Below are 13,546 nucleotides of genomic sequence, written 5' to 3' on the forward strand. Positions count from 1 at the left end.
ACATGGCCTGGAAGTGGCACTGGAAATGGAAGTGAATACTGACCCCTCCTGCCTTCTATCTCTTTCAGGCTTGAGCAAGTCGAGAGTGAGCAGACCCCTGCCATCCCAGGGAAGACGCCACAAGGGGATTGGTGTGCTCCAGAGAGCCAAGGCTGGGAAGGCAGCCCCTGTGCCATGTTGGTTTCTGAGTCCTAAGTGCCCAGCAGTGTGTGAACCCAAGCAGAACATCCCACACTGGGAGTTTGTTTCTCCCTTCCCACTTTATCTGGTCAAAAGGTTAGTTTCTTTTTCAAGTATCCCACTGAGGCAAGATTCCTTCCAGCACCCATAAGGGAACACAGAACAAGTGTGGACTTTAACCAGCCCTATTCTTTCACTGCTTCATGTGGGACTGCCCCACTAGACAACAAGCTCTTTAATTCTTCACTGTTCAATCACTTCTGTCTCCACAGTACACATGTCTCACATCACAGTGAGGAGAAACACCTCAGAGCAGAAGCTCCCTCTCGTTCACACACACACATGCATAAACACACACAAACACTCACGCACATTCTGCAGGTTAACACATACAAGCACAAAAAAATCATATCCATGGACTTCTGAAGGTGGAGCTGGTTCTCACGACCCTGCTGCCTCTTCCCATTCATGACAATGACCCATAAAGAAAATGCCCACTGGCACTCAGGCTCAAGGGTAAGGCACAACTTTGGTCCAGGGTGTACTTTTGACCGCAAAGGAGAGATCCAACTCCTCCATGGCTCTTAGAAGGTACTACACTGAAGGACTAGGATATAAAGCATCTGTTCCTCCTCCCTGCTCTTTCCTAAACAGCCAGGTGGGGAATGGACATCTCGGTGCCACACCTGAGATGCCCCACCCCCTACACACTCAAGCAGAGACTGGCACCACTTGGGAGACAAAGAGACATCCCAGGATCCCAGCTCTATTCCAGAAGAAAAAAGAGTATGTGCCATACTAGAAGGGCCCACCTGTGATGCCAGCAGTTGGGCTACATTGGAGCCCTGAGGAGCAAAAGTGGGCCTGGGGAAAGACCAGAAAGGCCCCTCTGGAGTAAATGTCAGCTGGTTTGACCCCCCCTTGTGGAGAGTCTACAAAGCCGAGAGTCAGTATTTCACCATTTGTCCACTCATACCACCAAAAGAGAAGGAAGAAGTAATGGCAAGTATTAGGTGCAAGGAGATACTTTATTGTTTTGGGGTCTCTGGAGGCCTCTAGGCTGGACTGGCCAGGGATCACTGGCATCCCCCAGAACAGGGCGGCGCACCATGGCTCTGTTTGTGGTAGTCAGTGGCTATGTCCCCTACTACACAGAGAAACTCAGAAAAGTCAATCTTCTTATCCTTATTCTTGTCTTTTTCATCAAAGATATTGCATAAGTAATTTTTGCCCCTTCTTTCCTGTGGGGTAAAAAAACTTACAGACAAACATGAAAATATTATCCAGGGGGAAGGGGAGAATAGAGACACATGAAGAGACAACACCTAGGTCTGAACCAAAGGTGTGGTTGGTGAGGTGAGGCTATGGAGATGGAAAGATGGGGTCAAGCAAAGTCAAGCCCTGACTTGTCACTGGAGATTTCTGGCCAAAAATGGTAACTTGCACGGGGAGTACACTGCTAAATGACAAGTGGACTCAGGCTCCTCCACCACCTTAACTTCAGATGCACTGTCTTCATTCTTCCCGCTGGGGACCAATACAGCCCAGCCAGTTACTCTCCTCATTCTCTAATGCTCTTCACACTTAAATTCTTTCCCATCAAAACCTATCAGTTTGGCCCCATTTATTCTGATCCTTAGTCTCAATCTGTGCTAATGATTCCTTTAGCACAGTTAAATGAAATTAGGACTATGAATGAGCTTTGCCCATGTAAAAGATGGTGACCTTGTCTGTAGGGTTCATGATTCCCACTATGTTAACCTCTGCTTCCACGGGCAGTGGTAGTTCAGTGGTAGAATTCCCACAGTGGTAGAATTCCCACCTTCCAAACAGGAGACCCGAATTCCAATCCCTACCAATGTACCTTGGTGCACAGCCACAACTCGCCTGGCACTGGAGGCTTCCCTGTTCCTATGATGCTGAAAAGCAGCTAACAATAACCCCTTCTCCCAGGAAAATGTAAATAGGAGCTTTTAGGAGGCAACTTTTTACCCCAAGGCTACCAGACCCTTGGAGGGACTCTCAGTGACCAGTGGGAGGGCAGATGCTTTAGTCTACTCACTGACTTTCAAATTATAACACTTTCTTGAGTATCTAATATAGCCACCACTTTTTTTCTCATTTTCCAAGCATTTTCAAATAAATCATTTCATTTCAAGGACGCCACCTCAGGAAATTAAGTTCTATTATCTCCTTTTTCAGATGAGAAAACTAAGGATCATATTGTGGGTGATTTGTCCAGGGTCATGCAGCAGGGAGCAGCAGGGGCAGGACAGGTGCCCAGGAGAAAAAAGAGCATGACACTTTGTCCTGAGCTCCTAGAATCTTCCATTCTGCCTACACATGGGTCTGGCCCTGCCTCGGGCCAGGAGGTAAAATGAGAAGAGAAAGGAGGTGTGGAGAGTGAATCAAGGAAGAGCCAGACTCCAGATCAGCCAATCACAAACAGTGAATCCACTTCCAAGCCGGGTCCTCAGGCATGCCAAAGCCCATGGACTCCATCCACCCACCCTGTCCCCTCCCTGCACGCACATACACAGCCTCTTCCTGCCCCAGACAAGCCAGACCCCTACTCACACAGTCATTGAGGAAGCTGGGGAAGTTCTCCTTCAACAGCTTCAACAAGTTTGCCCTATTGATCTTATCATCATGCCCAGTGTATCAATGAAATAGTTTGACCAAGCTCAGTACCAAATTCTCAGCTGGAGTGTGCCATATCTTGACTTTCTAAGCTGCAATGTTGCTCATCTTGCCTTTTATTCCAAGACGAGAGTCTACAGAAAAGAAATTAATGAGAATGAACTGGGTGGAAGAGAGTCTGAAGGACAAGGCCAAGGAGTGAGTCAAGACTGAGATAAGACATAACAACTGGAACTTGTCTTTCTCAAATGGTGAGGTAAATTGGTCTCATGGAGGAGAGAGTGGAACTGAGTCCTCGGTCCTGAGACCATTCCTGGGGGAGTCTGGGAGGAGAGGCAGTGAAACAGTGGAGGTCAGGTCTGTATTAGTGAGGGGCTGGGGCTGACCTGCAGGGGATGGGTATAAAATGTCTTCTGGCTCACCCAGTTGGGAGCGAGATAACAAAGAGAAGCATCAAGTCCCAAGGCAGGACATTCCCATCAACCATAGCCTTTGGTCTAGCCCATTCTCCTCACTTCCACTTAGGAAATTACCGAGGACCACCAGCCTGAGCAATCAGGTCTAGAATCCTGGGTTTCTGGCTATCTGAGACAGTGGTAAAATTCCCACCTTCCCAACTGAAGGCCCAAGTTTAATTCCCCACCAATGCACCTTGGTACACAGCCACCACCAATTCTGATGTCTCCACCCTCCAAGACCTTCCCAGAGTTATTTTGGAAGACCTTGTGCCAAAACAGTGTACTGAAATCAGGGAGTAAAGCTAACCAAGGGCTACAAAAGGAAGATATTTTTTACCTAACAGTTCTCAGAAAAGCACCTAATACTGAGAAAAGAGGAATAACAAGATCTTCCAGCCAAGCCAGCCCCCCACTGAGACCAGTGGAGAAGGGATATGGGATTTGCCAGGATAACCACAAGGTCCCACACTATTAGTTGCAGAACCCATGCATACTAACTCCCAGGCCAGGTTAGTATTCCCCCACAGCTGCAGGGACAGAGCAGGTGGGCACCAGGCATGACTCCTAGGAAAGAACAGAGACAGGTGCAGACGTACTGGAGCTGAGGATGATCACAGAGGAGAAAATTAGTGAGATTGTGCATCTGGGCACAAAATAGGCCCTTTATGTAGCTCGGCCTCAGATCGTCCCAGAGGCTGGGTGCCCTGTGGCAGTGTTCATTAGTTTCTCCAAACATTGCACCACTTTGGGTGGAGAGACACACCGAAGAAGCTATCCTCAAAACTTCCTTCTAGATATGCTGGGTCTCCAGTGCCTACCACTATCAGGCCACTTTACCACAATTCTGCCCAGCCCAGGCTCCTGGCCAGTGGGAGGAGGCCCCATGCAAGAGGGGTGTGGACAGAGTTGAGTACACAGCCATAGCTCAAGGATGATGGAATCTAGGGATCTGGGAGGGAAGAAACACCTGTCTGTTCATTCAGTCATTCCACAACATTTTATCAATGGCTAGTAATAACTGCCTCCTTTTCCAAGCACTGGAATGAGCCAGGCAGTGGGATACTGTTTTATGTACATTGCCTCAGAGTCCCATGAGAGCCCTGTGAGTTTACATAGGACTCTCTACCACTGTGAGGTAGCTATTGTCCCTTCTTACAGATGAGCAAATTGGGACCAAGGCTGGGTTTCTCAAGCTTACTCAGATAGAATATGACAAAGTCAGGATTCAAACCCAGATCTCTCAGACTTCAAAGCCCTCTCCTAATCATACTGACCTCTTGCTGAGCCTCTGATGGTGTTACCCTCTGGGCTGGGCAAGGGGTCACTTCATTGCCTGCCATGCAGGAACCCACACTCCAGGACAGATGACCCTGCACAGAAGAATCCCACAGGTACCTCCACCCAGGAAAATGTGGGCTTCAGGGCAACGACAGCAGTGAGTGGGGCCTCTGTGATTCTCAAAGCCTTGGTTGTCACACTGTTCAGGCTATGAGCCCCTCTGCGAGAGCTGTCTGTGGCCACCATTCCCTGGGAACAATACCTTTTCCGTCAGGGAAGCTCACTATGCTTTAAGAAACATCTTCACTGATATCATCTTGCCAGAACCTCACAGAAATCCCCAGAAGGAGACTGCGATTACTGACAGAGGAAGGACTAACACTCAGCCAGAGATGATGCTCCATGAGACACTTCAGTATCATCTCACCTCACAGCCCCGTGAGGACCCCGGGGGTATGCCAGGAGCCACTGTCGAGATCCAAATTCAGCTCTGTTGTCAGTACGGTAATCACTCTCTGAATCTCTCCTATTTGGATATTGAAAGTGGACAATCACATTTGAGATTTTTTGCATCCAGGGCCCAGACATGGTTAGGATGAGAATCTCCAGAGAGATTTAGAAGGTGCAGCAGAGGCAGCTACAAAGCCAGCTTCAACACAGGTAAGTGTTCACAGAAGCTGTACCCTCTGTGACACTGTCCAGTCATCTGCTTTGTGCCCATGGGAGCTATGGTGGTGCCATGATGGTAGCCGTCCTAGAACCAGTTTTCTAAATTCTGGGTCGTAGTCGAAAAGTTTCACCTTACAGGCAACGGTTCTGCAGTGGCTCTCTAACTTTCTCTCCTCCAGCCCTCCAAAGAGTTATAAGCCCTTGACACCCTTGGTTAATTGTCTTTCTGCTGAAAATATAACGAGTGAACCCTAAGGCACAAGAAGAAAGCAAATAATAAAAATTAGAGAAGAATTAAATGAATTACAGAACAGAAAAACAATAGAAAGAGTTATCAAGACAAAAAGTTGCTTCTTTGAAAAAATTAACAAAACGGATAACCATTGGCCAGACTGACAAAAGAAAACAAGAAATGAAGCAAATAATCCAAAAAAGAAATGAGATGGGCGATATCACAGCAGATCCAACTGAAATTAAAAGAATCATACCAGATTACTATGAAAAATCATACTCTAACAAATTTGAAAACCAGGAAGAAATGGATGAATTCCTAGAAACACACTACCTACCTAAACTAACATGAACAGCGTTAGAACAAGTAAATACACCCATAGCAAAATAAGAAATTGAAAAGGAAATCAAATAACTGCCAACAGAAAAAGCCCTGGCCCTGATTGCTTCACTGAACAGTTCTACCAAATATTCAGAGAAGAATTAACACCACTACTACTAAAGGTATTTCAGAGCATAGAAAAGGATGGAATACTGTCAAACTCATTCTAGGAGGCCAGCATATCCCTGATACCAAAACGAGGTAAAGACCACAAAAAAAGAAAATTACAGACCTATATCCCTCATGAACTTACATGTAAAAATCCGCAAGAAAATTCTAGCCAATAGAATTTAACAACATATCAAAAAAAATAATTCACCATAACCCAGTGGGATTCATACCAGGTATGCAGAGATGTTGAACATTAGAAAAACAATTAATGTAATTCATCATTTTAATAAAACAAAAGACAAGAACCGCATGATTTTATCAATTGATGCAGAAAAGGCATTTGAAAAAGTTCAAAATGCATTCATGATAAAAACTCTCAGCAAAATAGAAATAGAAGGAAAATTCCTCAACATAATGAAGGGCATCTATACAAAGCCAACAGACAACGTCACCCTAAATGCAGAGATTTTGAAAGCATTCCCCTTGAGAACGGCAACCAGACAAGGATGCCGTTAAACACCACTCTTATTCAACATTGTGCTGGAGTTCAAGACAGAGAAATTAAGCTAGGTAAAGAAATAAAGGTCATCCAGATTGGCAAGAAAGAAGTAAAAGTATCTCTGTTTGCAGATGACACGATCTTCTATGCAGAAAACCCTAAAGAATCCTCAAGGAAGCTACTGAAACTAATAGAAGAGTTCAGCAGAGTATCACGATACAAGATAAACACACAAAAATCAGTTGGATTCCTCTATACTAACAAAAAGAACATTGAGGAGGAAATCACCAAATCAACACAATTTACAGTACCCGCCAAGAAGATAAAATACTAGGAATAAATCTTACCAGAGATGTAAAAGACCTATAGGAAGAAAACTACAAGGCTCTGCTGCAAGAAACTAAAAAAAAAACCTACAAAAGTGGAAAAACATACTCTGCTCATGGATAGAAAGACTTAACATTGTAAAAATGTCTATTCTACCGAATGGCATCTATAGATACAATGCAATTCTAATCCAAATTCCAAAAGCATTTTTTAATGAAATGGAGAAACAATCACCAACATCATAGGGAAGGGAAAGAGGCCCAGGATAAGTAAAGCAACACTGAAAAAGAACAAAGTGGGCGGCCTCACTTTACCTGATTTTAGAACCTATTATATGCCACAGTACTCAAAACAGCCTGGTACTGGTCCTGGTAAAACAGCGGATACATAGACCAATGGAACAGAATTGAGAATCCAGACATAAATCCTTCCACATATGAGCAGCTGATATTTGACAAAGGCCCAAAGTCAGCTAATTAGGGAAAAGGCAGTCTTTTTAACAAGTGATGCTGGCATAACTGGATATCTATCTGCAAAAAAATGAAACAAGACCCATACCTCACACCATGCACAGAAAAGGACTCAAATTGGATCAAACACCTAAATATAAAATCTAAAACGATGAAGATCATGGAAGAAAAAATAGGGACAATGCTAGGTGTCCTAATACATGGCATGAACAGTATCCCCAGACCCAGTGCTGTCGAGTCGATTCCGACATAAACAGTATGCAAAACATTAATAACAGTGCAGAAGAATAACTAGAAAACTGGGAGCTCCTAAAAATCAAACACCTATGTTCATCCAAAGACTTCACCAAAAGAGTAAAAAGACTACCTAAGACTGGGAAAAAGCTTTTAGCTGTGACAGTTCCGATCAGCACCTAATCTCCAAAATCTACATGATACTGCAAAAACTCAACTACAAAAAGACAACCCAATTAAAAAATGGACAAAGGATATGAACAGGCACTTCACTAAAGAAGACATTCAGGTAGCTAACAGATACATGAAGAAATGCTCATGATCATTAGCCACTAGAGAAATGCAAATCAAAACTACGATATCTCACTCCAACATGGCTGGCATTAATTCAAAAAGCACAAAATAATAAATGTTGGAGAGGCTGTGAAGAGACTGGGACACTTATACACTGCTGGTGGGAATGTAAAATGCTACAGCCACTTTGGAAAATGATTTGGCACGTCCTTAGAACTACCATACAAACCAGAAATTCCACTCCTTGGAATATATCCGAGAGAAATAAGAGCCTTTACACGAACAGATATACGCACACCCATGTTCATTGCAGCGCTGTTCACAATAGCAAAAAGATGCAAGCAACCAAGGTGCCCATCAACAGATGAATGATAAATAAATTATGGTATATTCACACAATGGGATGCTACGATTGGTAAAGAACAATGACAAATCCATAAAACATTTCATAACATGGAGGAACCTGGAAGACATTATGCTGAGTGAAATTAGTTGTAAACGGACAAATTTTGTAAAACACCACTATTACAGGAACTGGGGAGATAGTTTAAACACAGAAGAAAATATTCCTTGATGGTTATGAGAGGAGGTAGTGAGGGAAGGAGGGAGAGAGGTTTTCACTAATTAGATACTAAACACGAACACTAAAAAAAAAAAACTAGGTAAGTTTTATTTAGGCAAAGGGAAAAACAACACACAATACAGGAGAGGTCAACACAACTGGACGAAGCCAAAAGCAAAGAAGTTTCCTGAATAAACTGAACACTTCGAAGGCCAGTGTAGCAGGGACCGGGGTTTCGGGACCATGGTTTCAGGGGACATCTAAGTCAATTGGCATAATACAACCAATCATGAAAACATTCTGCATCCCACTTGGGAGAGTGGCATCTTGGGACTTAAAAGTTAGTAAGCAGCCATCTAACATGCATCGATTGTTCTCAACCCACCTGGAACAAGGAAGAATGAAGAACACCAAAGACACAAGGTAATTATGAACCCAAGAGACAGGAATGGCCACATAAACCAGAGACTACATCAGCCTGAGGCCAGAGGAAATAGATGGTGCCCAGCCATAACCGATAACTACCCTGACAGTAAACATAACAGAAAACCCCTGAGGGAGCAGGGGAGCAGTGGGTTGCAGACTCCAAATTCTCTTAAAAAGACTGGCTTAATGGTCAGATTGAGATTAGAAGGATCCGAAAGGTCATCGTCCACAGACCTTCTATTACCCCAGGGCAGGAACCATTCCCAAAGCCAACTCCTCAGACAGGGATTGGACTGGACTGTGGGATAGAAAATGATACTGGTAAAGAATGAGCTTCTTGGATGAAGTAGACACATGAGACAATGCTGGCATCTCCTGTTTGGAGGAGAGATGAGGCCCCAGAGGAGGCGAGAAGGTGGCCAAATGGACACAAGGAGAGAGAGTAGAAGGAAGGAGTGTGCTGTCTCAATAGGGAGAGAGCAATTAGGAATGTAAAGCAAGGTGTATACAAATTTTTGTGTGAGAGACGGACTCGATTGGTAAACTTTCAATTAAAGCACAATAAAAATTGATTATAAATATATATATATAAACCCAGCCCAGTAGGGAATGGTTTCTGTCTTCTGCACTATACCCTGACAGTTGCCAATGGTGACTGTAGACTCCCAGGCTCTTAGATGCACCTGGAGACATGGGACTGAGCTAGGTTGACCTTGCATCCCTATGACTATTCGTTTCCTATGGAGGAAGGGAGTGAAGACAAGTCATAAATCCTTTAGCATCTGTCCTCTTTCCTTTATGCAAAACATTCCCATGAATTTCTGTGCAACGCCTTTGGCCCTGATGTGTTCCTGCCTGCTACAGAAGAGCTAGAGTGGGAAGCAGGAGCTTGTGGTCAGAAGGAGAGTCTGTGGTGGCACACTGAGGTACGGCTGTGCTAAATCACTGAAGTTTACTCTTTGCCTGTTACCCCTGCCCCTAAAATTCCCCACAGGAGATCCTGGACCATTCAGACTGTTCCCCACAACTGTTCCTAATACCATCACAGAAAAAACAACCCAGTTGCCATCGAGTTGAGTCCGACTCATGGCAAGCCCGTGTACCTCAGAGTAGAACTGCTCTGTAGGGTTTTCATGGCTACGACCATTCAGAACAAGATCTCCAGGCTTTTCTTCCAAGGTGTCTCTGGGAAGGTTCTAATCTCCAGTCCTTCAATTGGTGGCCAAGAACTTAACCATTCGAGCCACCCTGGGACTCTTAATACCGCTCCTAGGAAACCCTGGTGGTGTAGTGGTTAAGAGCTCTGGCTGCTAACCAAAAGGTGGGCAGTTTGAATCCACCAGGCATTCCTTGGAAACCCTGTGGGGCAGTTCTACTTGCTGTGAGTCACAATCCACTCAATGACGATGGGTTTGTTTTTGTTTTTGTTTCAGGATGGGGCTTATTCTCAGGCTCTTCACATTCCCCCATCAGCCCCTCTTTCAGTGCTCAGTGAAACTTACCAGCTTTCTGGACTTACCCCTTTCTCTCATGCACTTGTCTCACACCTGAAAATTCCCCACAACGTTCCTTGAAAATGTATCTATACCTTTCTGCTGCTGCCCCAAGCAGGACCTCTCGCCAGCCTGGCCCACCAGCCCAACCAGCTGCAGTCTGGGTCTCTGCCTCCATCTCCACCCACCCTCCCAATGGCATCAGATCTCTCTTGATCACTGGTTAAAGCCAGTCATTACGGTTTTTAAATCTGTCAGTTAAGGACATGCAAGAATTAGTTATAATCGTTGCCCATGGAGAGAAGGACTGAGTAGGTGGGGACAAGAGGAAAAATGATCAAATTTTACATTGAAAAACTTTTTATGCTCTTTGAATACTGTGTTATAACCAATATGATTTCATTGTATTTTAATTGACATTTGCTCTTTTTGAATCACAGGTGCGGAGGAATGGAGTGATAATCACCCTTGGTTTATGGCGTATTATCAACATTGCTACAGGAAAGTTCTTCGTTTTCGTTATTTTTAAAATTTTTCTCCAGTCCCAACTCCCTCTCTCAGTACACGCTTATCATGTTTAATATGTATCTATTTCTCTGCATGTTTACTTAATGTGTATTGTTGTTTGGTGTGTGAATTTTAGTTGGCATAAAATTAAGAAAATTATATCCAATGTGTTTTATATTTTTCTGGTTTCTATTTTCTTTCACCCAATAGTTTCTTTTTAATACATCCTGTTGCCACTTGTACACTGTATGAGACAGAAGTTATGTTTCCACACAGCTCCACTCAGCCATGCCCGTCCCCCACACCATGGCTGCGTGCCTTTCTTCCTCAGCTGGATGGTATTAGTGATGGCTCACGCCATTCCCAAACCCCAGCTACCACTGTTGTGTCCTCTTGCAACTGCACTGATTTCTCAGCCTCCCAGAAACTCAATGGCCAGGTTTTCGATATGGCCTCGATCATGGTCTATGTGGTGGGAGCTGCACCAACCCCAGCACCCAGGTATGACCAGGTTGGATCTACAAAGGCTCTGGTTTTCTTAGTGGTTGTCCCAAAACCAAAAAAAAAAAAAAAACCCACTACCATCCAGTCAATTCAGACTCATAGCAGCCCTATAGGACAGAGTAGAACTGCCCCATAGGCTTCCAAGGAGCGCCTGGCAGATTCAAACTGCCAGCTCTTTGGTTAGCACTTAACCACTATACTACCAGGATTTCCTATGGTCACCCCAGGAGGGGAAAAAGTAGAACTGCAAACAGGAGAAAGGTAAACTGCAGTGATTCAGCACAGCTCTTCCTCACTGTGCCCCCAGGGACTCTCCTTCTGACCCCCACCTCCTGCTTCCAGCTCCAGCTCTTCTGCACCAGGCTGGAATGCATCGGAGCCAAGGGCATTGCACAGAATCTCATGGGAATGCTTTGCACAGAGGAAGGGGGACAGGTACAATAGACTCTATGACTTCTCTTTACTCCTCTCCTTCATATGGACCCAAAAGTCACAGGGCTGGGAGGTCACCTTGTCCAGTCCCATGTCTCCAGGTGCATTTAAGAGCCTGGGAGTCTAGAGTCACCATTGGCAACTGTCAGGGTTTAGTGCAGAAGACAGAAACCACTCCCTATATTTTAAACAGAAAGACAATGAATCAAGGGACTCAAGGGCTTATAACTCTTTGGAGGGCTGGAGGAGAGGAAGTTAGAGACCCACTGCAGGACTGTTGCTTGCAAGGTGAAGCCTCCTGGTTGTGACCCAGAATTTAGGAAACTGGTTCTATGACGGCTACCACCCTGGCACAACCACAGCTCCCATGCCCACAATGCGGATGACTGGGCACTGTTGCTGGGGGTCCAGGTACTACAAACACTCACGTGTGTTGGGGCTTTGCAGCCACCTCTGCAAAGCGCAAGCATGGGGGGAGTTAAAGTCCTATGGGGCAGACATAAACTGACAAAAGACGAGAAGGAAGGAATCGGCAGATAATTCGCTCACCTTTGCTCCCCATACCCATCCCTGACAGACTGTTCCACGATGTAGTGCTCCCATATGACCTCTCTGGAGACATCCTCTGTGACCAAGCACCCAGCTCTGTTTTCTTAAGAAGCAGTGGTCAGCTCAGTAATGCACTACACTATTTATGCTGTCCCTTCTTGCCTCCTTACTTCTATTCCCTTCTCCGTTGTTTCCCTGGAATTATACATACACACACACGCAAGCACGCACACACACCACACACCAAAATGAAAGATTGGTACATATGCTTTGCCTTAGACTCTGTTTTCCAAGGACCCTGAATTAAGACAATTGGTATCAGGAATGACCCTTGAAATCAGAGTCTCAAAATGGCATCTAGAATAGATCTTTCTCTTCTCTTAGGCTGTAGAAACCCCATTACCATTGGTAAATGAAGCGATCAAACCTCTGGCATATAAAAAAAAATAGAGGCAGCATAATTACTGAAGTTCTCCCTCTGGCGACCTGGATTAGATGCAGATGGAAGGAAAAGCACTGGGAGATCAAGTGCTAGAACAGTTACTCCGTATGGAGGCGATGATGCTTATAAAGACAGTAGCATGGGAAGGCTTCTTTGTACATAATTGGAGGTTTTGATAAAACAAAATAATGGGCATGCAGCAAAAGACAGGACTTCTAGGGTAACATTTAAGGAGACTTTAATCTCCTACAACTACAGGGCATACTGCGCATAAAACTGAGGCCCAGTACTTGATTATAATGGTAACGGAGCTGTAAAGAAGACTAAATGCATAGTGTTTGATTTCTATACCAAGGTCAGAGGCCTAATTAGGGAAGATTAGAACCTGAGAGCTATGATGAGGACATTTGGATAATGTTGTTTTTTTTGGGTGCCGTGGAGTTGGTTCCAGCCCATAGCTACCCTATGCACAACATAACGAAACACTGCGTGGTCCTGAGCCATCCTTAAAATTGTTCTTATGCTTGAGCTCATTCTTGCAGCCACTGTGTAAATCCACCTGGTTGAGTGTCCTCCTCTTTTCCACTGACCCTGTACTCTGTCAACCATAATGTCCTTCTCCAGGAGCGAATCCCTCCTGACAACATGTCCAAAGTATGTAAGACGGAGTCTCGCCATCCTTGCTTCTAAGGAGCACTCTGCTTGTACTTCTTTCAAGACAGATTTGTTCATTCTTTTGGCAGTCCATGGTATGTTCAATATTCTTCACCAACACCACAATTCAAAGACGTCAATTCTTTTTCAGTCTTCCTTATTTATTGTCCAGCTTTCACATGCTTATGATGCGATTGAAAATAC

The 13,546-nt window shown here is 44.6% G+C and overlaps 1 pseudogene; it reads right to left on the reverse strand.

Moving 5' to 3' along the window:
• Positions 1-1,256: 1,256 nt before the first annotated feature.
• LOC135230555 (protein S100-A7-like) lies at positions 1,257-4,802 on the reverse strand (annotated as a pseudogene).
• Between the last annotated feature and the right edge of the window lie 8,744 nt (positions 4,803-13,546).

The sequence above is a fragment of the Loxodonta africana genome, chromosome 3, assembly GCF_030014295.1.
Source record: "Loxodonta africana isolate mLoxAfr1 chromosome 3, mLoxAfr1.hap2, whole genome shotgun sequence".
In the NCBI taxonomy this organism is placed as follows: Eukaryota; Metazoa; Chordata; class Mammalia; order Proboscidea; family Elephantidae; genus Loxodonta; species Loxodonta africana.